This window comes from Amphiura filiformis, chromosome 8, assembly GCF_039555335.1.
Source record: "Amphiura filiformis chromosome 8, Afil_fr2py, whole genome shotgun sequence".
Taxonomy (NCBI): Eukaryota; Metazoa; Echinodermata; class Ophiuroidea; order Amphilepidida; family Amphiuridae; genus Amphiura; species Amphiura filiformis.
The window spans coordinates 50,276,671-50,301,896 of record NC_092635.1 but is presented as its reverse complement, the minus strand read 5'-3'; the positions used below and the strand labels follow the sequence as shown (position 1 = coordinate 50,301,896).

At 43.6% G+C, this 25,226-nt stretch overlaps 1 protein-coding gene across 3 annotated transcripts in view; it reads right to left on the bottom strand.

Annotated features, from left to right (window-relative positions):
• LOC140159159 (long-chain-fatty-acid--CoA ligase 1-like) overlaps positions 1 to 24,757 on the bottom strand; it is an 80,404-nt gene extending 55,647 nt beyond the window's left edge. For 2 of the 3 annotated variants that reach the window (XM_072182525.1, XM_072182526.1), the window contains exon 1: positions 24,566 to 24,756. The gene's annotated coding sequence lies outside the window, so the exon portion shown is untranslated. Of the gene's footprint in view, positions 1 to 24,565 lie in introns of all 3 variants that reach the window. The other variant, XM_072182527.1, reaches the window with a different exon arrangement.
• Positions 24,758 to 25,226: the final 469 nt, after the last annotated feature.

The following is a 25,226-nucleotide window of genomic DNA, read 5'->3' as shown; positions in this document are numbered from 1 at the left end:
CCGCATAGAATCATTGATTCAATACACACAAGAAAATAACAGCTAAGATGATCCCAACACTGTTGTTTTCAAAAAAACTACTTCTGCAATGTTTAACAATTGTTAACATGAAGCCTTCAAACAAAAAAAATGACTTGCTGTGATAATTTAATTTTTGTCACAACTGAAATTCAATACTTAGAAGCAAAGCATGAAAATTGGTAATTGTGATATTTTTTACCTATTTTTTTATGTCAACTTGTAGTAGTTAGCCAAATATTTTACTTTTATGATCACTTGTGTTGTTAACTGAAGCCTCCGAAACACAAATCGCTTGAATTGCCAATTCTAAAAAATAACTCCGATTTCTGTGAAACTTGGCTGGGAGGTTCCTTTCATCAAGTAGTATTTGTACATGAAGTTAGACATTCAAATTATTTTAGGAACCCAATTAAAACTTAAAAAATATGTTTAAGGTTTGGAAATTTCCATTGTAAATGACACTTGATGTTAAAAATTTTCAAAACTGCAATTACAAACATAGCAAAACATGGTATAAAATTTAACTTATATCTGTTGACTTACTTTGGAATGGGATTTCACATGTATTCCAGCTTTCATGTCATAATTTTCTGAGGTTATGTAAAATACATTTTTTCTTAGATTTTAACCAAAATGTTATGGAAATGTCAATTTTTATTAGAAATCAAAAGGTTTAAGCCTTGAAACATTATTTTACTGGAATTTAAGTTGCTTCTATGCATGATTTCAGTAAACAGAAACATATTTAAGTGGTTTGAAATTTTGACCCTAAAAATCAAAAGTTACACCCTTTACTGTGAAAATGACCATATTATTGTCACAAACCGCTCAAGGAAGTATCCTGCTCCTTCTCGAGCCACTTCTGGGCCTGCCGGAACTCGAACCCATGAACCTAGCATTAAAAGGCGAGTGTGCTAGTGTATAGACCAAAAGAGGACTTCCCTGTCACGTCTATAACACTAACGCACTTAAATCTTTGTGACAATATAGCAGTTACATGTGCCAGTACAACTGTTGTGTAAAATAAATGCACAATGCACATACTTGACATTATAAGTCTATGTAGACATATTTACTACCCAAACAATAAGAACCAAAATGTGACACAATCTGATTCATGGGGGTCAAAGGCAGCACATTTGAAACTGAAATAAAGGTAAAAATATGGAGTCAAAATCAATGACGTTTTTCAAAGTTGAAAATCTTTTAAAAACCAGATTGTTTCAGCATCAGGGAAACTTGGGCGTTCATGTGCAGCCAAGTCTGGACAATTATCCTATCTGTTCCACTTGAGCCATATCAAGTCCTCTTGAAAGTTTATGCTATTGATTTGGGTCATGGTATTGGAATGATGTAGGAGTTGTTGTGTTGTTATGGCAACAATCCCAGGTTCCTGGCCACTCAGATGGCACTTTAGTGGGGTGCAGCTAATCAAGTCTCTGCTTTAATTCCATTTTCTTTGTTGTGTTCATACCTTTCTTAGTAAGCCACTTGCATTTGCTCCTCCGATCATGCTGGACCAAAAAATCCCACCCACCCTCCCAGTAGCTGGAAGGGTAAATCAGTTATCTCATTTATCAAAGATGCTTCAATAAAAGTATGTCAAATTATGCTACTCTCAGCTTTGTCTGGAGTTTCTTCAAATCCTGAAGAATCTCGTCAGTAGATTGTCTCCACTTTCTACTACGCTTGGTGTTGGCTTAATAAATGCTTTGTATGGAGTTTCTTCAAATCCTGAAGAATCTCGTCAGTAGATTGTCTCCACTTTCTACTACGCTTTGTGATGGCTTAATAAATGCTTTGTATGGAGTTTCTTCAAATCCTGAAGAATCTCGTCAGTAGATTGTCTCCACTTTCTACTACGCTTTGTGATGGCTTTATGAATGCTTTGTATGGAGTTCTTCAAATCCTGAAGAATCTCGTCTGTAGATTGTCTCCACTTTCTACTACGCTTTGTGTTGGCTTAATAAATGCTTTGTATGGAGTTTCTTCAAATCCTGAAGAATCTCGTCTGTAGATTGTCTCCACTTTCTACTACGCTTTGTGTTGGCTTAATAAATGCTTTGTATGGAGTTCTTTAAATCCTGAAGAATCTCGTCTGTAGATTGTCTCCACTTTCTACTACACTTTGTGCTGGCTTTTAAAATAAATGCTTTGTATGGAGTTTCTTCAAATCCTGAAGAATCTCGTCTGTAGATTGTCTCCACTTTCTACTATGCTTTGTGATGGGTTAATGAATGCTTTGCATGGAGTTTCTTCAAATCCTGAAAAATCTCGTCAGTAGATTGTCTCCACTTTCTACTATGCTGCTTTGTCTGGAGTTTCTTCAAATCCTGAGGAATCTCGTCAGTAGATTGTCTCCACTTTCTACTACGCTGCTTTGTCTGGAGTTTCTTCAAATCCTGAGGAATCTCGTCAGTAGATTGTCTCCAGTTTCTACTATGCTGCTTTGTCTGGAGTTTCTTCAAATCCTGAGGAATCTCGTCAGTAGATTGTCTCCACTTTCTACTACGCTTTGTGATGGCTTTATGAATGCTTTGTATGGAGTTCTTCAAATCCTGAAGAATCTCGTCTGTAGATTGTCTCCACTTTCTACTACGCTTTGTGTTGGCTTAATAAATGCTTTGTATGGAGTTTCTTCAAATCCTGAAGAATCTCGTCTGTAGATTGTCTCCACTTTCTACTACGCTTTGTGTTGGCTTAATAAATGCTTTGTATGGAGTTTCTTCAAATCCTGAAGAATTTCGTCTGTAGATTGTCTCCACTTTCTACTACGCTTTGTGATGGTTTAATGAATGCTTTGTATGGAGTTCTTTTTATCCTGAAGAATCTCGTCTGTAGATTGTCTCCACTTTCTACTACGCTTTGTGCTGGCTTAATAAATGCTTTGTATGGAGTTTCTTCAAATCCTGAAGAATCTCGTCTGCAGATTGTCTCCACTTTCTACTATGCTTTGTGATGGGTTAATGAATGCTTTGCATGGAGTTTCTTCAAATCCTGAAGAATCTCGTCAGTAGATTGTCTCCACTTTCTACTATGCTGCTTTGTCTCCAGAGTTTCTTCAAATCCTGAAGAATCTCGTCGGTAGATTGTCTCCACTTTCTACTACGCTTTGTGTTGGCTTAATAAATGCTTTGTCTGGAGTTTCTTCAATCCTGAAGAATCTCGTCTGTAGATTGTCTCCACTTTCTACTACGCTTTGTGATGGGTTAATGAATGCTTTGTCTGGAGTTTCTTCAAATCCTGAGGAATCTCGTCAGTAGATTGTCTCCACTTTCTACTACGCTTTATGTAGAGTAATTTATTCTTATTTGAAGTATCTTTTTGGCTTGATTGTTTTTGTTAGTGGGTTATTTCATTTATTAATATTATTTTATAGTAAATTTTGGCTGACTTTTCAATTTAATTACCAGCTTACTATATAGGGATTTAAAGATTTAATTCATTAATAGAGTTGGCATTGTTTCTTCTTTTGGAGATTTCTGTTTATTTAATACTTGCATTATAAATATTGTTTCCCAATTCAATCCTCTGTTTGATCCAAAGAGGTATCTGTATAAGATGAAATTTGGTTAAATGTGATACAGAAGTCAATTCTTGCATGTCCAGCCTGTATAGTTGGCTTGTTGTACACATTTTTCCAATAATTCTTGTATTGTGTTATTAATAATATTTATTGGAAGATAAATAATTCAGTCTGGTTATCTCTATTTATATTATGTCTTAATTGCTATGAAAGTGCTATGAAATATATCATTATTTATCTCAAATTTTATATTTATGTATATGAATATAAAATTGTTGAATGGTCATAAAATAGCTTAATAAATGGTCCTCATGATCGTGAGGGCAATGTGGAGTCTAATCATTGCTTTGGTGTTGTGTTTTCCTGATGTCTCGAGACAATAACATGCATAAGAAAATAAACATCAAAATACATAACTTTAGAACCAAGTATGCTAGACCATTGGTGTTTTCCAATAAATGATAGCCTATTTTATGTTTTTAAAATGTAATAATGACAGTAACTCAATTTGCAACTTGAAACTTGGTCAAAGTGTTTCTAATATGTTCTAATGTATTAAATAGTGAAGCCAACCCCTAATTTGCATAATTAATTAGCATTTATGCATATTAGCTCATTAATTATGCAAATATGCAAATTAGAGGATGGCAGGGCTGTCATAAGTACCCCCTTAAAGTGTGTGTAGCTGGGATGAAAAGCCGATGATCAGAAGGACAATATGCTGGCCCATTCCATGTCAACTCCAGGGATGTGCACCGCAGCACCTCTTCAATTTTTTTTTTTTCTGTGTGGTGGTAGATATTGATGAGAAAGTAAAATCCCTAAATTTGAGCTTCATACTCCATTTCGCTTTCCCGTGGCATCAATTTGAAATTTAGAGGGTTAAGCGTAAAAAATGCGTCGTAACGCGAAAGACGATGTTTGGAGGTCCATGAATGTATAAAGGGAACCATTTACAACTTTGAAAAGTATGTATCCTGGGGTACTTATTTGTGTAGAATTCAAATCTGGCATCAGAAAACTTGTAACTCCTTTACTTTAAAAGATATAGGCCCTCAAAATAGTCCCAAACAAAAATGTTTGGTAGACTCATAACCGGTGCGATCTTACCTTTCCGATGTTGATTAAGATACTTCTTGCATCGATCCCGAGATGCGGAAAAACCAATAGTCATTTTGTCCCACATAAATGAATAAATAACAAAACCCCCGATCCCCGAGTGGACTCACCCATTCGGTGACGTCACACACGATAATCATCCCTTATCCGACTTGGGCAGCCCCTACTCGCCAAACTTGTAGGGGCGGCGGGTCGGGATAATCAACATCGAAAGGTAAGATCGCACCGGTTATGAGTCTACCAAACATTTTTGTTTGGGACTAGACTCAGTACACCGGTCGATCTTACCGCTTCCGATGTTGATTAAGATACTTCTTGCATCAACATCTGAAAGATCGATCTAGCAAGTAACCGACGGATGGAGGTACAAGATTGGCCAGCATCTGATAAGGATCGGGAGAGTGGGTAGCATGGTAATCGCGAGGTCAAACTATTTCCCCCCCCTCACGGCCGGAAACAGAAAGACTACGTGAACAGACAAAACCCCTGAACTGAAGTTCAGTGGTTAAGAATAGAAACACTGGTTCTTACCATGTTGGAATTCTGATTGTCCGCGAAAACACCTGATACCCAACCACCATATTATCTCCGCAGAATAGCCCTGGAGAACTTATCGCCTGGTCGTTGGTTTAAGTTTTTGTAGTAAACCGTGGAAAAGGACGACGGGTTCTTCCAAGACACAGCCTGACAAATCTCTTCTATGGGGACCCCCCTATGGTAGGCCCACGAAGATGAGATAGATCTGGTTGAGTGGGCCTTGGGGCGGCGTCTTTTCCGCCCCGAGTCCACCAACACCTGGACCAGCCACCGTGCCAGAGTCTGTTTAGCGGCTGGACCGTGCGGTTCTGGCGTGAGTGATAAATAAGCGGTCATGAGCCCCTCTTAAGGTTTGTGTTCGCCAAGGTAGTGCTGTAGCGCCTCACCGGGCACCACAACCTGTCTTCGGCTATTGACGAACCCTGCCCAATACTGGGGAGGAAGAGGGCGAGTGTCGGAATGTACTTCGCTCATTTTTGCAAGGAAATCCGGGCGAAGAAACAGCGTCGCTCCGTTGTTAGTAAATACGGAGGCTGACTTCGAGAGACTGCGTGCAACTCTGACCAGCGCCGTCCCGAAGCCAACGCCAGAAGAAAGGCCGCTTAAGAGTGACGTATTTAAGGGTCGCTTTTGACAGGGGCTCAAAAGGGGACCCTTAATATACCCAAGACTGTGTTGAGGTCCCATGGAGGGACCACCTTCCTTTCCGGCGGGCGCCGTTGAACATACCGTCGAGAAGAAGACTTAGGGACCCATCTGAATTGATAGTCGACCCGTCTTCAAATCCCGATGAATCGAGAGAATGGCTGACTTATAGTTGGCTATCGCTTGCCTGCTGAAGTCCTGACCTGAACTTTTCTGTCAGAAAATCTGCCACTAGAGGCACAGGGGCTCTAGTGGGAGATGTATTTCTCTCATCGCACCATGCGTAGTAGGGAGCCAAACGCTGACTATATGCGGAGGGTAGACTCGCTCTACCCCGGCGATGAGAGAAGCAGCTTCTGATGAAAAGCCTCCCTCCGCCGCACGTTCCCTGATAAGGGCCATGCAGCTAACTGCAGGTGCTCTAGTGGTAGGCTTGGTACCTCTCCTCCGGGCATCCGGAGTAGATTTGGTAACTCGGGGAGTACTCGCGGCTGAGCCGCTAGTAGATCCACCATCGGTCGAAACCACAGGTGTTTCGCCAGAACGGTGCTATCAGAATGACGTTGCAATCCTCCCTCCCGATCTTGGTCACCACCCTTGCGAGCAGTGAGATCGGGGAAAGCGTAAGCAGTCATTCCTCCCAGTCTCACGGACAGAGCGCCCACGGCGAATGCCTGTGGGTCTGCGACCCTTGAGCAATACACCGCAGCTGATGATTTCGATGAGATGCGAACCAATCTATCGAGGGGTGGTACATCACCTCGGAGATCGTCTGGGCGACCTGCGGAGCAAGGGACCATTCTGTAGGTCCCGACACCTTTCCTCGTGACAGATCGTCCGCGAGGATGTTGGTGACTCCCGCTATGTGCATCGCTCTCAACGTAATCTGCCTGGCCTTGCACCACCCTATCAGGCGTGAGCGTGCAGGCATAACCGTGGTGACCTGGTGCCCCTTGTCTGTTGAGGTAGGCCACCACGGTTGTGTTGTCTGTTTGGACAACGATATGAGATCCCACGATCACCTTCTCGAAATGCTGGAGAGTTCTCTCCACTGCCCAAAGTTCGAGAAGGTTGATATGGAACTCCGTCTCCGTGGCCGACCATAGGCCCGAGACTGAGTCCCCGTGGATGTGGCCCCCCCCAGCCCAGCTTTGACGCGTCGGTCGTCACTACGTGACGCACCGCTGGTGCCGGAAACCTGACACCTTGAGTCAAATTGGGCTGATGGGTCCACCACCACAGCTCCTCTCCCGCGCGGTCTCCGACATCGGAACCGCGAGGGATATTGGGTGACGACTGGGCCTGTAAAAGGCTAGAAGGTGTAGTTGTATAGGCCTCATGTGAAAGCGGCAGTGCGGCACGAGGTCTACCATACTGGCCATAAGGCCCAAAACCTTCATCCATGCCACAGCGGGTGCCCCTCTGACTCGCCAAGAGTCGGGCACACCTCGCCATGTTCGTCACCCTCCCGGGTGAGGGCACCGCGATCCCCTCCTTGAGGTTGATCTGGGCCCCTAAGAATAGTGGTGTCTGCGTCGGGACCAGATTGGATTTCTTGACGTTGATCAGAAATCCCAGGTCCCGCACCGCACGGACTACTAACTCCACGAGACACTGTGTCTCCAGCGGGTGCGTCCGTAAATGAACCAATCGTCCAGGTAGCAACACATGTTGACTCCCCTGCGCTTCAGGTACGCTGCCACCGCTTCTGACCAGGAGTGTAAACACTCTGGGGAGGTGGACAAGCCGAATGGCAGGCATCGAAACTGGTAAGTTTGACCCTGTACCCTGAAGCGTAGAAACTTCTGATCTTGAGGTGCGATCGGAACATGCAGATATGCGTCCGAGAGATCTAGCGATGCCGCCCACATACCCTTGATGGGGCAGGCTAGCACCGGCGAGAGTCTCCATTCTGAACCTCTTGGGCCTGATGAACTCGCTCAACGGCTTGAGGTTCAGAATGGGCCTCAGTCGCCGGTCTTCTTTGGAGCCAGAAAAACGTGCTCCAAAACCCCTTGGTGAAAGGGGGGTAGACCGGGACAATCGCTTGCTTCGTGAGAAGCTGAGTGACCTCTGACAGTAGTGCCCGACGCTGGGGGCCGCCTGGCGGCACTACCGTGGACCTCTGAATCGTGCAGGCGCACGAGGGTGGCTGGTAAATTCCAGCCTGTAACCCCACTGACCACTGACAATACCCAGGCGCCCGGTGAGATGGCATGCCATCTCTGGGCGTAATGCACAGCGGCCGCCCACAGGGGAATCCCTGTGGAAGTCCAAGGCCTGCCGGCATGGACTGTCGACCGCCGTGCCCTCAGGACCGATCTGGTTTGCCACCCTTAGAAGAACGGCTCTTCTTAGGGGCTTGCCATACGGTCCAGCACTACTCTTGCGCTTCCCAGTCTTCTTGGGAGGTGCTGGAGTAGCCTCGGGCTCGGGTGTAGTCTGTGGTGCGCGTCCTGCTGAAGCCGGAGCTGGCGCTGAAGAACGCTTAGAAGACTTCTTCTTCTTGTGCTTCTTCTTCGCTTTACTGCCCTTCCCCTTGGTCAGGGCAGCCTCCGACTTCTTCAGAGTGCTCTCATTGGTGGCCTTCTTTGCCCGGTCCTCAACCGTAGCGCAAAAGGCCTGTCCAAAGAGTAGCCCCTGTCCCACCGAGTCTGACTTCTTCATTGCATCAGCAAAGTCGGAGCCGTAAGTTGACTGGAGGGACAGACAGGCATTCTCCCGGCGGCGAGATGACATCCTATGGGCTAGGCCCATAGAACTCTCGTTGAGGTTAGCTGTTAGCACCGCTAACAGATTAACCTCATGCGAAGAGTTCCGGCGTTGCCCGTGGTCGTTCGCTACCTTCCTACCGAGGTGCTCGGCAAGCGTGGTAGCGACGCTTAGAGACTCTGATAAGCGGCGTGCTCGCTTATCGATGAGCTTTAGCTCCTCCTCCCACTGAGGGGAGAACGACCGCGCTGCGGCGTGCGCCTTGGCCGCCAGCGGCAGGCGCTAAACGCCTGGATCCATGTCAGGGACCCTGAGGTAGGTTTCGTAGTCCTCCTGCGAAACACGCAGTGGAAGCGTGCAAGCACGCGGCGTCGAAGCTCCAGCGAGCCTGACAGCCCTACGAAACCTACCCTTGAGGTCCGCCGGGAATGCAAGTGCGGGCGACCCTTGTGTGGACGCGCTAGCTGGGCATCCTACTGAAAAGATGCCCTGGTCCTCCTGAACGGACTCCTCCTGAGAGAAAGCCAGGCCCAAACCTTGGGCCACACGCTCATCACCTCAGCGGTGTCCGCAGGCAGACCATTGCTAGCGAGTTCCTCACGGGAAGCGGGGAAGGATACCTGAAGCTAGCTGCACAGTCTCATCAGACTGTGAGTCGCTACTGGTTTCATCTTCCGACTCCTTTCCCTCGCCTTCAGACTCTGACTCACTCTCTGATGAGGAAGAGATCTGACGACGGGCATCTGAAGGTGGACAGGGAGGTGTCGCCACCGTGTGGCTAGCCAACTGAACACCAGCAGAAGAGGGAGTACTCCCGCTAGACCCCGAGATGCTAGCTATAGCACCCCGGGATCCGCACGCTCGCGCTGCGGTCGCCCTAGCCGTAGCAGTGTGCGGCCTACCCTGAGCTGTATCAGGGTTAGCCACTCGCCGCCGGGTTGGGTAACAACTGGTGGTACTGCTTGCCCAACGCTAGGCGGCACTTGCCACGGTGGTAGACCGTGGAAGAAACCACCCTGCGGCGGATACCACGGGCATACCCTGTTGGTAGCTGACCCTGAAAGGATCCGCCACCAGGGAAACCCCATGGAACGGTAGTACCAGTACCGCCTCCCCCTGTTGCCACAGAGACTGTGGTAACCAGGACGCAGTACTGCGGTACCTGCGTGGTTGTAGCGTAGGTGCCCGGTCGGGCTCCCGGCCGCGTACCACTGTACCCATGCCTCACAGCGCCCCCGCTAGAGGATCAAGCCGTGTGGTATGGGTACCCCGCCATACTGGCTGTCCCTTGGCTAAAAGGAGCTTGCCTAGTATCACGGGTAGCTGAGCGTGTATACCCTCGATCAGTCACCTCGCTACCTGAATAGGCAGTATCAATCAATGGAGCCATGCTCCGCTGAATAGATAGTGATCGATCATAAGAGGGTAATTGACCCATTGACTGTAATGGATCAACCACGCTCTGCTGGCTCTCGAGGACATAAGTGGGTTGTTGATCAGCCAGGCTGTTCAAACTACCTACCCTAACCTCTTGAGCCTCGCCCAAGGTCGCTGTGTGTGGCGGACCACTCACGGCAGCTATGGGCGCGTGCATAGTGGCTACCACTGAAGTCAAGCCGTAGCTCGTCTCGGTAGCTGCCACTGTTTGCACTTGGGTCGCTGTCCCGTGAGAGACTGCGAGCCCAACCCCGGTATAGCCGCTAGCCAGTCCCGGAGGACAGCCGGCAGCCATTCCAAGGCCCAGGGAATCACTCGGCGGTCCCACCATGGAACGCTGCCGCAGTGACAACCCCAGTTGGTTCTGCTAAGACTACACCTGAAGCGTTAGCCCCGGTATCGCTCTGCTAAACCCATGCACGCTTTTCATTCGACCCTTGCGGGAACGAAGGCGTGCTGCGTGCGTGGATCAACCCAGGCAAGCCCGGGTTCCACTGGCACGCTGCGTGCTACAGACCGGCCGAGGCAAGTCCGCTGCACGCTGTACGCGAGGCTTCACCCCCGGCAAGCCCCGGGTCCCCTCGGCATACTGTCCGTCGCCGGCTACTTCGCTGGTGCTAGACCCGCTGTTAGCAAGCAATAGACGGGTGTCCACCTGCAAGAAGCTCGCTAGAGATCTCACTGGTAGACTGGTACTCGCCTGTTAGGGCAAGTACCGCCCTGCTGCCTGCTACTAGCTTAGACGTTAAGTCAGTGCTTTCGCTGGCTGTTAGGCCTTCGGCTCGCTAGCAGTCCCGGAGGGTCCGCCTGCTTGCCCGGGACCGGAGCCCCAGAGGTTACCTTAGCGTGGCCCTTGCCTGCCTCGCTAGTACCTACCATATCAATCTTACCTGTAGGCTTCTGTTTCTTAGTCTTCTTCTGTCTGTGTCGGAGACCTAAACGAGCGCGACTTTCTAAATCCTCGAAGTGGATGTCCGATAAGCCTATGCAAAAGGAAGCACACTTATTTGATTTAGAGCAATCCCTGTGGGAGTAGCAGAGTGGGTGCGGTCCCACTCTGGCACAAGGAAGGGCATGATTGACAAGGCCTAGACATTGTAGTAATCGGGAGCGTACAGCACTACCCCCTAACACAAGCTCAAGCCCAATAAACAGACCCACACGCACAGTGGCTGGCGCTGATGTAGTGGTATGATATAAAAATATATATACAAAGGGATGAAAACTGAAAACCTTTTGGGGAAGATTTGTCAGGCTGGTCCTTCGAAACCCACCGAACTCTTAGCAGTAACTCGTCATCAGACGCGAACTGAAAGATATAACGATAGAGCACACCATAAACATAGCGATAATCACTCACCATACATGTATACACAGTACTGTACAAACATCTATTGTAACTTACTAGTCTGTTATAGTTGTTTTACGTGAGAACAAAAATAAAATGGCGTCCTAAGGGCGGCCATTTTGAAAACGTGTGTCCCGTATATGAACGGAAACACACAAACAAGCTAAGTTTTTGGATCGCTTTTGTCACTTTTCTAGCCGAAAAATGTCGTCAAAACTATCTCCCTAGCGACTATACTGGTTGGTTTTTACCTCAGTGTAACAAACAAACTGTATATCTCGGCCCTTTGGTTCGTAATGATACTTAGCGTTGGTAAAGAAAAATCCACACGCCTATCTCATCTAGAAACCAAGGAGGATAAGGGATGATTATCGTGTGTGGCGTCACCGAATGGGTGAGTCCACTGGGATCGGGGTTTTGTTATTTATTCATTTATGTGGGACAAAATGACTATTGGTTTTTTCCGCATCTCGGGATCGATGCAAGAAGTATCTTAATCAACATCGGAAACGGTAAGATCGACCGGTGTACTGAGTCTGCAACTTCGTCCATCCGGGACCAACTTTGGGGGGTCAAAGTAAAAATAATTTTATTGTCCATTTTTTTGCTAGTCAGAGCCCTTTGGTAGGACATTACTCTTATCCAATATTGAGCCTATTAGAATATTTTTAGCTGAGATATTACCCATACAAAACCCAATTGTACATTTTTGTACATTTGACCCCCTGAAAACCAATGTCAGGCATTTTGATCCACCATCAACTTCAGGTATGTTGAAAATATGTCCTTGGACAACATTTCTGAGAGATATTGGCTTTGGGACTCGATGGCTTCAACACATCAGTAAGGTTTGCATTCTCCATAGAGTTGTACATGTATAAGTCATTATACATGCGAAATCAAAAATGTGTACAACTCTATGGAGAATGCAAACCTCAGAAATGTTGTCCAAGGACATATCTTCAACATACCTGAAGTTGATGGTGGGGCAAAATGTCTGACATTGGTTTTCAGGGGGGTCAAAATGTACAAAAATGTACAATTGGGGTTTTGCATGGATAATATCTCAGCCAAAAGTATACTAATAGGCGCAATATTGGGTAAGAGGAATGTGCTACCAAAGGGCTCTTACTGGCAAAAAAATGGACAATAAAATTATTTTTACTTTTGGAGTTTTGACCCCCAAAGTTGGTCCTGATGGACGGTTGCATTTTGAGGGCCCTATATCTTTTAAAGTAAAGGAGTTACAAGTTTTCTGATGCCAGATTTGAATTCTACACAAATAAGTACCCCAGAATACATACTTTTCAAAGTTGTAAATGGTTCCCTTTATACAATCATGGACCTCCAAACATCGTCTTTCGCGTTGCCACACATTTTTTACGCTGACCCCTAAATTTCAAATTGATGCCACGGGAAAACGAAATGGAGTATGAAGCTCAAATTTTCGAATTTTACTTTCTCATCAATATCTACCACCACACAGAAAAAGAAAAAATTGAAGAGGTGCTGCGTGCACATCCCTGGAGTTGACATGGAATGGGTCTGCTTTGTATTCAAAGTGCACCACTTGATTGTGGCTGTTGAATCTACCCTGAGAACTCCCGTAAGTACTTTGAACACAAAAGTGAGGACAGTGTGAGCTCGGAACCTTGTGTAAGAGCTTATCGCGGCCATTCCAAAAGGTAGCTCTTGGCCATATTTGGAGAATGACATCATTGTTCACTCTTACGCTGCCTTTAGTTGGCAGATGACACTGAAGTAATTATCTCTTTGACATAGATTATCTAATAATCTTTTAAAACAAAATGATTTATAAACCTATTTTATAGATTTGTTTTTATAATTTTATTATGGTACCGTACCGATTTAACTCAAAAATTCTCACAAGTTGTTGTGCATGATGACTGAGAGAACTCTGCATATTGGTGGTAGAAAAAGGTGACTCTTCATGCTCTAGACACATAAATTACCGAGGGCATTCACTGACCTCGGCTCTGACCCTGACTGACCTGCACAGTGTAAGTGTTTGTCACATACACAGACCGTTACCTGACCGCTGCGTACAAAGCAGTGTACAGAGTACCGCTGCCGCTGGCCTGATCTTTCTACTTATCATCAGCAGATGGGTTTTTTACTGTATATAATATAGGAGGAAAGTCAGCAACCAAAAGTCATGAATGTCTACATGGCACATTCCTGAACAAAGCCCCCCTTACTCGAGAACTCTAGCTTCGAACTTGCACACGATAGTTACGCATTCGATGCTAGAGTGCGTTGCTATCATTTTGCTGTCGGACAGCGGTGTACAAGACAAGGTTTTGCACCGGAGGTTATTTATTCTGTTAATGTTGAAATTTGGATGAAAATTATTTCCATGAGTCAACTGTATCTTTTGAGCAAGATTTGCCTATTTTGGACAGTCTAAAATTTTGGACAGTGTAATTTTAGCAACATTTTTGATGCGCTCGCCTGTCGTGATCGGCTGTGTTTACTTCTGAACTTCCATTGCTTTACACGGTGTCATGCTTCAGCGAATCCCATTAGATTTTGAATGCAATGGTCTCTAGCCTAGAATGTGAAGCTATCGGTGAGCAAATTCTTGGCTAGATTTCTTGAGCACCCCCCATGCCCTGCCTGCAGCACACACATGCACCAGGGATGCACAGAAAAAGCATGATTGATGGATGGTGACAGCTGAGACGAATATACGATATTCAATATCGTCTCAAGTGAAAGGAAGTCAAGCATGTAATTGCAAGGTTGTCCTGCCAGCAAGATTTCAGCTCAGTCAATAATAATTCATACTACTACTAAGGTGACGCAACTCAAGTTCAAGAACATGAGGCGTCGTTGTGACTGAAAGAGTTATAAAAGACAGTTATTTAAACAGATCCCACAAGTCTCTGCCATTCTGTGCGGTTTTGCGCTACTCTAAAGGCGTCCTTGGTTGTCAAGTTAATGGTGTTGAGATCGCCTATGAGCTGAGCTAGATATGTGCGGCGAAGTGCTCCACCACAGCGATAGGCTTCTGTGGCCCGATTGTTAGGATGGAGAATGATGGAAAGTGGCATTTCCGGTCTCCTTATTGTCTGGCCCACAATCCGTAGCCTGTTGCGTGTGAGTGTCAATGTCGCGGGTGCAACTTTTGCCCGGGCATACAGATTGTCGTTTGATACTGATAGGCGATCTGGAAAAAGCGTCAATAGAATTACCCAATGTGTCTGTGATAACCAAAGCTTCACAGCTGTATAGAACAGATTCAACAGTGGACTTGAAGAGTTGCATTTTGGCGCCATCGCTGGCCGTACTATTCCACACAGTGGTAAGTCGCCGAGCTGCGACCCATGCAACCTGTCTCCTTCGCTGGAAAGCACTAGTGTTATCTGCCACGTTACAGCCTAAGTAATTAAAGTCATCGCAGACCATCAAGGTGGTACCCGATGTCGTGTGAATCAGGGTTCCCGTTAAGGGGGTACTACACCCATCGCATTTTTTTACGGGTTTTTTGCATTTTGTGAAGAAATGAGAAAAAAAATTTGGACATAGTGGTATGCAAAATGAAGGGCAAATCTTCTCGCTCTATTGGTGGCATCGGTATCAATGTAGCTTACATGCTTTTGAAGGTAGAAGCCAAAAGGTGGTACATCACTGATGTTTTAAATTCACTTCATTTTGGAAAGCTTGCTATCAACGGATTTCGTTAAAATTTTGGATATGTGTTGCTAACGCATTAGAGAAATAATGTTGATATGTAAAATGGGAATAAGTGGTTCCTGATGGCTTCATGAACTTGGTGATTTTCAGTGCTCCACATCTATCAAAAAACGAACTGGTTAAAATGCTTCTATTTACAATGTTGAGCTATATTTTGTATTTTTAACTTGCTACATTATTTCACTGAAACTTAATTAAGCCATATGTAACAGGTTACCACAACCATACTACAGCAATGTTGAAAAAATTGCATTTCTCGTCACCTATACCCACCATATTTCGTAAGTGCGTTAAGCTTATATTTGCGATTTTGGTAACTATTTTACCTTTTGTTTTCTAACCCATTTCAACTAGGAACTCCAAAATTGATACAGTGATAGCATATTTTAAGCGGAGTCATATCATTTGTAACTTACCTAGGATTGTCGCTATCCAAGGCAAAAAAATCAAATATTGTGTATATTTCCATAGAGTTCTGCACGATATACGGTAGCTCAATTTTGACACACGACATAATTTTGACAAGTGTTCACCCACAATCCATTATGTTATACGAGTTGCGAGTTTGGGTATATATTTAGGTATTTTTAAGATCAAATTCGCGATGGGGCATGGAGAAGGAAAAACAAATTTTAGACAAGCCAAGACGGGCCGGGCCGGGGCACAGGAATTTGGGAAAATTTGGCAGATCGAAGGGGGGAATTTTTGGCGCACATTAAATGGGACACGACTGATTTTTAAATAACACGCACAAGGCTTTGGAATCACGTCACGGGTATGTCTAGAATAGAAACGCAGCAAAATCATGAAAAAATTCATGCACGTTATCCGCACGCTCAGGCCTATAACGTAGGCCCTACGTCAATTTAGACATTCCCATCTAGGGCCTATACAATTTTAAAGGCCTATCCAGTGATCCCAGCAAAGTGTGAAAAATTGTTTATAAATGTCTAAAAGTGAAGGATAAGTCATTTAAATTGTCATTTAATATTTTTGAAATGTATTTGGCATAGGATCCTAACAGCAGTAGGCCAATTGACAAAGTTGAAGCCCGATATAATGTAGGTGGCCTATCATAGGCGTATCCCGCTAGTAATCAGATTCGTGTAAAATGTCTGATGATTTTTTCCCGGGATGAGATTTTGTCTTTAATACTCAGCGCTTGGCTAAACCACTAATAGGCCTACTATAACAACAAACAGGGACAACAAAGGCGATTATGAAGGCCGGGAAGGGGTAAGATTATAAGAAATTCAGTTGGTAGGCCTACACCATTTGGAAATCCCCCAGTGAGCCCCTTATCATGCTTATTTCATCATCTAATATTTTAATTATATGACTGCCCCGGCTATAACCTTTAACTTTCATTTTTCCGTGTTACCTTTAAAATGTAGGCTCACGCCTATTATTTTATGGAATTGTAGGCCTATACTGCGTGCTTTTCACCGCTGATTAAGTTTATATTATCGCAACTCGCCATCTGGGGTGGTGAATTTCTTTCCCCATGCCAACAAATCTCTGTCCTCCCCACTTTGACATGCCAACCCCCCTCTATCGACATAGGCCTACCAAAACATTGCCCCCTAGGCCTACATGGCAACCGGTATACTTTTAGGCAGGCCGAGAAGGGGCAAGCAAGTTTTGGCACGTAGGCCTATATTATTGCAAAAGCCAAGTATTAATATACTCCTTTAAAATGCCTCTTCTGGCACAAAAGAAATACCGGTAGCAGAGTGATGCCACGTGCACATGTGCATTGACATTGGCCAATATCTATGGGGTGTAATAGGTCTACTATTATTTATTACTAGGCGGTTACCCGTATTTGGCGGTTCTCGGCTGCCGCGATTACCTGGCTGATGGTGACTGTACCCACCAAGTGTTATGCACATAGGACAGTTTTTACTAATTTGACCTCAGATGACCCTGGGTGACCCCGTATGACCCCAAAATGACCGTTCAAAAATGTGACTCTAAAAGTTGACTGTACCCACCAAGTTTCATGCCCATACGACAGTTTTTACTAATTTGACCTCAGATGACCCCTGGATGACTTCGAGTGATCTTGGCCCACTTACCGAAACAAACTTGTTCTGTCTGAGGTCCAGATGCACCCACCCACCAAGTTTGAGGGAGGTGCGAGACCGAGACACAGAGAAAATAGGCGGAAAACAGTTGTTACTAATTTGACCTCAGATGACCCCTGGGTGACCTTGAACCACTAACCAATACAAACTTGTTCCGTCTTAGGTCAAGATGCACCTACCCACCAAGTTGCATGCCCGTATGACAGTTTTTACTAATTTGACCCTAGATGACCTCTGGTGACCTTGACCCACTAACCAATACAAACTTGTTCTGTCCCGGGTCAAGACGCACCGACTCTTCAAGTTTGAGGAACGTATGACCCCAGTCTCCGAGAAAAACAGTTTTTACTAATTTGACCCCTGGATGACCTCGGGTGACCTTGACCCACTAACCAATACAAACTTGTTCTGTGTGGGGTCAAGCTGCACCCACCCACCAAGTTTGAGGAACGTGCGACCCCTAGTCTCCGAGAAAATAGGCGGACAGACAGACAGACACACATAGACACACAGACACACAGATAGACGATGCGTATTATTATATAGATTCACTTTTTCTACTCACTTTATTGGGGCCTACCATTTAAAATGTCTAAAATTGCGGAATTGTTAAAATGTCTTAATTTGCGGAAATGAGCAAATTTCTCATACGCTCAGTGTCAGACATATAGGGGGGGGGCAATGGGGAAGCTACCCCAACCCCTGTGGAAAGTCCGCCTTTGGATGCGGTCGCCTGAAGAATTTTACTAGGGTCTTTTTTGTACTTTTGAGCCTATTTGTTTCGTAAAGATTTACCCCCTGAATGAGGGTTTCCCCTTTCCCCCCTTTGCCCCCCCCCCCCCCCTTAAAAAGTCCTAGCTACGCCCATGATCCCCCATGACGCCACTTCACGAGGAGGGGGGGGGGGGGGGGCACAACATACATTTCTGGTGGGTATGCTCCTGGGGTATGCTCCCCAGAATTTAGTAGGGTCCGGGACTGAGCTCCCGCAAGGGTGCTGACGGCGTGCACTGCAGGCCTACATGCCGGAAAGGGATCATTTTGGAGCTGCCAATAAATATAAAAGGTGGTCTTTTGAGCTGCGAATAGTCAAAATTGGGTCTTTCTTGGCTTTCTGGGTGAATAACGCCTGAAAAAAAACCAGACATGTGAAGAATGATCGAGCGATGTAGGTCTTAGAGCTGAAATTGTCAAGTTTCCGTGTTTACGTATGCCTCAGTGCGCCTGCGCCCATAGCTCTATGTTGGTCACGGGTCTTTTGGAGCTGCGGAATCCAAAAAATGGAGGGTGGGGGGTCTTTCCGGGAGAGCATACCCGCATGGTCTTTTGTGTTAAGTTCCAACGCTTAAAATTCAATTTTAATAACACGACGGTCACAATCTTGATTTTATCAGGGATTTTACCAAGAGAAGGTGCTAGGCATACATGCTCATGTTTGAATCTGGCAACTTTGAACTTATGCGTATTGCGGTAGTCTTGTAGCCGTCCGGCCCTGTTCAGTTTTATACACGCATTTGAATAGGAATTGTTTTGCGCACTTACCTAATGTTTATGGAGCACATTTTCTTCATTAGTTTGTCAAGTTGATGTCAAATGTTCTATTCTATATTATTTGGCAATAGTGTTTTTTTGCCTATAGTATGTCCAAACATGGTCCAATGTTGTAATTTGTTGTTTTTGATCGCAAAGGTCGGATATTTTTATTCCCGATTTAACTGTGCACCCGCCGGAGGGCTTCGCAAGGGTGCAGAATTCGCTAAAGTTTGACGGTAATTTTGCCTTTTTGACACTAAAACGCATTCGATCCTTAATTTTATTTCAACAAAATTTTTGATTAGGTAGCATATTAATGAGGCGGCTACAATTTTTTTTACCAAATCTTAAAGAATTATTATTCTCAAATGTCTGACCTGTGTATTTCCTATTGGTAATACAAATTGACGTGTCAGCCCTAAACATACATAGGCAGGTCGTATTTTGGACTGGTAGCAAGTCTAATACTGTATGTGAATATCGATGAATGTTAGAAACGGCAGAAACCGGTTGTGACGGAGACTACGTGGTAGCGCCCTTAACAACCAGTCAACTTTAAGACAAATAGGTGAAAAGGACACTTTCACGATGTTTTTCATATTTTTTTATTTCACATGATCAGTGCATATATCGCCTAGCTTGAAATGATAAAATATTTTTTTAGACCAATCAAACCAATATATGGGTGTAGTACGCCCTTAAGGATTTTAAAATGTGCGTCATGTGTGACGCAAGTTTGCTGACAAGGTTGAAAAAACTTGCGTCCAGACAGATTTTTGTGCGTCCATCTGAAATTCACGATCAATCATACCGGGAAATGCCGCGGAATTCCATGATCAGAACGGCAGCCCCTTGTTGGTAACACACATACCCGTCAAATTGATAAAATTAAAAGTGCATTTTCGCCGTGATATTCCATCTCCAATCGCTATGATAATTTTTCTCATTTCTGTGTCAGTTTTGGTCCGAAACGTGCTCAGAAACAGCTGCAAAAACATGCGCAAATTTTCGTACTTTTACTTCCGGGTTTCTTTAATTTTAAAACGTGTTGTTGATGCTATATAAAGCTAAAACACGCGCTGCCACAAATAATACAAAAAAAGGTTATCATTTGGATTTTGTCTTTAAAATTGCTTTTATTCATCGTAACAATAATACTAATAAAATAAACGTAGATTATTTATGAGAAAATAAACTTAAAACATTAAAAACTGAATATTGTCAGCTTGTGATAAATAATTAAACAAACATTAACTGCACATTAGCCGCACGTTAGATGCTTTGTTTACTGTAAACAAAGCATCAATGGGGACTTTCCCATCAAACAGCGATCGTACGGAAAGCTTGCAAAAAGTGCACGATTTCCTGACGTTGCATTTACAAATATTACAGATTTTACTACAATTCTTAAGCAGGTGGGTCAAAATTTTGGGGCTTTTATTATCTTAAAAATATAAAAGAATAAAAATTTCGTATTTTTATCATCAATTAATGATTAGATTTCGAAGTTTTGTCTGCGTCCACATGCATGTGACATGGACGCAAAATACTTGATTAGCCATGTGAACTTGCGTCCAAATTTGTAAATTACGCGTCTGGACGCAATGACGCACACTAACGGGAAGCCTGGTGTGAATGTCCATGTGAGGAGTGTCGCCAATAAACATGACTTTTGTTTTACTGGCATTAAGGCGAAGGCCAACTTTTGCGGATGCTGACTCGAAACATCATAAACATTTTCATATGCAACATCTACAGACATGACGGACCTGAATCAGTATCTTATAATGTCCTAATGATATAAAATGAAGAATTGTCTTTTTTATCTTGTTTTTGCTTTTCAGTTTATTTTTTGTTTGCTTTGTATGTATGTAGGGCTTCTCTTTAATTAAGTGCTCTTTTTGACTTTGACTTGAGCACTATTATTGGGTATTGCCTGTGCTTTTTGCCTTTGCTTTCCTTTGCCAAATGTAATCGGGGCACTCCAACTTTGGAGGTTACCCGTATGTAGGGCTGTTAAGACCCCCTTTTTCAGCACCGCTGTCACCCAAAGACCCCATATTTTTTTACGAACACATGCTCTGTCACCCAAAGACCCCCTATTTTTCTATTTGATCTGTCACCCAGAGACCGACAAGTTCAATTTAAACAGCAACTTTCATTTATCACTGATTTTGTTACTTATTTTGAAAAACAAAGAAATTTGAAACCATTTAGAACGAGAAATTCGATTTTCGAGGTTTCTGTGGCGCTGACTGCGCTGTTTCAGCTCTCACCCAATGATTCCATTTAAAAAATAGATCATGTTCTCACCCAATGACTACACCCATCGAATGTGTGTCATCAGCCCTCAGATCGGCCCTCAGACACACACACCCCGGCATAGAGTTCTGCAGTAGCATGTTTTGTTGACATTTTGTGTAATGTTTACATCCATGACAGTTCTAATACCATCATCCAGGGGTAGCTTTAACTCCCGATTGGGGGTGAATTTGTCACCCTCTATATTGGGAATATGTGCAAGCTCGGGGGTGAACTCTGACCCTTTACTTTTGGACCTTACTCCTACCCCTGACTACACTGCAAAATATTTTTCACCCCGAGATTTAATTTTCACCCCATGTATTTGGATTTTCTGCAAGCTCGGCAGTAAAAAACACGGGAAAACAACCCCGACTTTCTGGCCTTAATGCTACCCCTGCAATCAACAGACAACTCAAATACAAAGGATATCAGTTGGCAATCTTAATGTTAAATGCAATCGAGTTTACAATGCTCTCACTCTTACAATGAGCAGAAAGTCACGCAATTCAAGTGCCAATATTGATTACGGTACCTGAAGTGGCCTAAGTATGCAAATGACCAGATATAACCTTTCTGATTTACTTGATATTTTGCAATAACAAAACCATGTTTTCCTTGGTTTTGGTATGAAATTGAGCAAATAGAATTAATTGTCATGTCAATTTGGAGTTATTAGGGGCAACTACTGATATGAGGTAAGTTTTATATGTTTGGAATCTGTATTGCCTATTCTGAAGGAATTATTTCCATGTACGTAAACAAACCATCCCTTGGCCCATATGGACATGGTGTACTGCTTTTCAGTACCCTGTTTTCCATGGGTGACTGTATAGGAACCCATGGATTCGATCCATGTACCCAATGACCCCATATTTTTTACATTTTGCTCTCACCGAATGTCAAAAATCATGTAGGTATCCCAGGCAAATGTTAGTTAACACATTTGCTAGTCAGCCAAATTCGCCGACAATGTCAATGCATATTTACATAGAAATTTAAAACAACTGGCAAGAAGGAAACCTACATAAATATGTTTTTATACTTCACTTGACCCAAATATATGATTTTTTATGGTGATAAGACAATCGCACATGGAATTTTAGAGGGATTTTGATAGCAGTTGCATTAAAAAAAAAAACTGCTATCATAATGAGACTAAGATCTAGAAACTTCTTCTTCTTCCTTATAAGTGCCTCCCTCATGAGTATTGTCGCACTGCGTACAGACAAGCTGTACTTATTTTTTACTCTGGAACCTAGAGTAGATGAGTGTATTTTGAAGTACAGTCAACATGACCCAGATGATCCCCTGCTCTTTTCGAATAGCCTGTGACGTTCTTTAACGTGCACACTACATTAATGTGAAAAATATGCATGTTCACGGGACCGACAGCTTAAAGTGCCCTCCGAAGCACTAAGCAAGTAGAGTGAAGTGTCTTGCTCAAGGACACAAAGAGCCGGACCTGGGATTCGAACCCTTGACCCTTGGGTTCACAGTCCTATGCCTTAACCGCTAGGCCACACCCCCGAAATGCTGTTTTGGGGAATTTTGCTAGATGAATCTTTTTGATGAAAGTCAATCTTTGACAAGATGTAACTTTGCTACGGAAAGTGCTATGAAAAAAGGGTTTTCAGTTTTGGCTTTGGCCTTTGTTTACTCAAAGGCTTAATATAAAATGATGCAGTTTGGTGGCAAATTTGAATTCACCTAGCATACCTAAATCATGCTCTTACCCAGGCCCGTCGGAACCGCTACGGCCGGTACGGCCATGGCCGTACCACTTTTCAGGCAAAAAAAAAGAGGAAAGGAGAGAAGAGAAAGAGGAAAAGGAGAAAAAAGAAGAAAAGGAGAAGGAAAAGGTTAAATTGCACGTAGGCCTATAGTAGGCCCATGCCTAAATCGCAGTCGGGTCAATCTATAGCCTATAATAGGCCTAGGTCTGTGATTATTTTGCTTGAAGGCGGGTCCTCTGCCCAAAAGCATGTGAAAATTACGGCGGGCTCGCCGATATGCAGGGCCCGTCACATTGTCACTAAAGTCAGTATAATTATGCCTATTAAGACGGACTCGTGCTGACTTCAATAATATTCAACATCGATCCATGCATGCTTTAATTATGAATCTCAAGTCTTAGGCCTATAAAGTGTCAGTGTAACATTTATAATTTTAAAAATTGAGTTCGGGCCCTTTTTTGTTTTAAAAAGCAATGATAGTGTAAAAATGATGCACCAAATGGCTTCAATTGGACCTTCATTTTGCAAAATTTCCAAAACTTCTCAGGGGGTACATCCCCCTCAGACACTCCCTGCATATACAAACAACTGCCTGTTTTCGTGTTTGTATTTAACACCCACCACTTGATGTTTAAACCAATAATTCATAAAATAACAGTGAAAAAAAATGGCCTTCAATTCAATCAATTGGCTTGTCATTTCGTAAATTTGATATTTTCGGCCTTTTCAAACTACACAATAGTGCCAAAATGGTCCACCAAATGGCTCCAATTTGGTCTTCATTTTGCAAAAGTTTCTCACTTCTGAGGGGGCACATCCATGCGTGCGCAACTTTATGTTTACATGTAAAGCAATATACCGGGTAATTTATGTAAAACATGTCCACGAATGGCTTCAATTGGGCCGTCATTTCGCAAATTTTCGGCCTTTTCAAACTTAAAATTTTACACAATAATAGTGCAAAAATAGTCCACCAAATGGCTTCAATTAGGTCTTCATTTTGCATCATTTTCTCACTTCTGACACCCGCGTGCACAACTTTATGGGTACATAATTATAAAGCAATAATTCAGACAATGAAAGTTAAAACTTGTCCACAAATGGCTTCAATTGGGCCGTCTTTTTGCATATTTTAGGCTTTTTCAAACTAAATTTTTACACAAATATAATAGTGACAAAATGGTCCACCAATTGGCTACAATTGGGTCTTCATTTTCCTAAAGTTTCTACCCCCCACGCAAGCATTTTTTTCTTTGAAAATTGGGCTTTCAAATTTACTATCATGTGTACTGCAATCGAGTCTTATCATGAATTGGTAACATGTTTTATGGTTGATCATTTTTATTTTGAATGTCCTAGTTTTGAAGTTTAGTCCTATTAACTTACCGCTGAAATTCTACTTTTCATTTTCCAAAGCGCTTGAGCTTCCAGGGGGCTTCGCCCCCTCGAACCCCCATGCGGGGCTCTGCCCCTTCAAACCCCGCTGGGGGCTTCACCCCCAGACCCCCAAAGTGGGCCGTACCACTTTTACTTAGCTTCCGACGGGCCTGCTCTTACCCATGCCAGCCCTACACCTATAATCCATTTCATATTGAAGTGCCCCCCCCCCCGGAATGTAATAAATTTAACAAAATAAATAAATACTGAGACAGTTACTGGAACTACATGATCATGATGATGTAGCATGCAAGGTCATTAACTATTACGTCTCTTCTTTACTATCATTCAATCATTCAATGAATGACTATTGATTCCATGCAAAATCTGAACATGTGAAAATGCATGATTTACTGAAACATGATGAACATTTACATGATGAATGATGACAACAACTCAACTGTCTTACCTAAACTAAACTGTACCTCCAGAGCCAGGCTATCCAACGACCACATGCACAGTCAATACAATGTGCATGCACCAGTTTTGATCAAGAAACCCGCGCTGTATTATAATTAAAAAATTAATACTAAATTCCTGACTAAATTTGGAACAACCAGCAGCTCACTTTCACTTTCCACACGGTAAGAAAACGTAAACATGGGATGGCTGTGTGACCTGATTTGACCTTGATTGGCAATTATAATAGCCTAAGTATAGATTTTTATCTTCGAATTTAGTAGAGTGCGTATATTATTCTAAATTTAAAGAGCTATTTTATATGCGACTCCTAACCAGAGATGATGGCGCTCTTTACAAATATTTTTTCTTCACAGGCATTTCTTCTGCTTCAGACAATCTACGTCTAGCTACACATGGCATGCACGCCTCAATCAAGTTTCCTTCTTCTTTTATTGCTCGACTATAATTTCTACACGAATTCTTTACATAGTAGGTCTACATGTACGCTTGGAAGTGTCACCATTGCTGGTGCTTCAATTTGTTTGGGTACAATTTCGGCACCAAAGATTTTCTTGAACATTATATCGTTGGTGCTTATTTTACAATGGGTAGGCTTACCCCGTACTTGTTGGGGTTTTTTTTGGGGGCGAATTGGGATTTTAATGGGT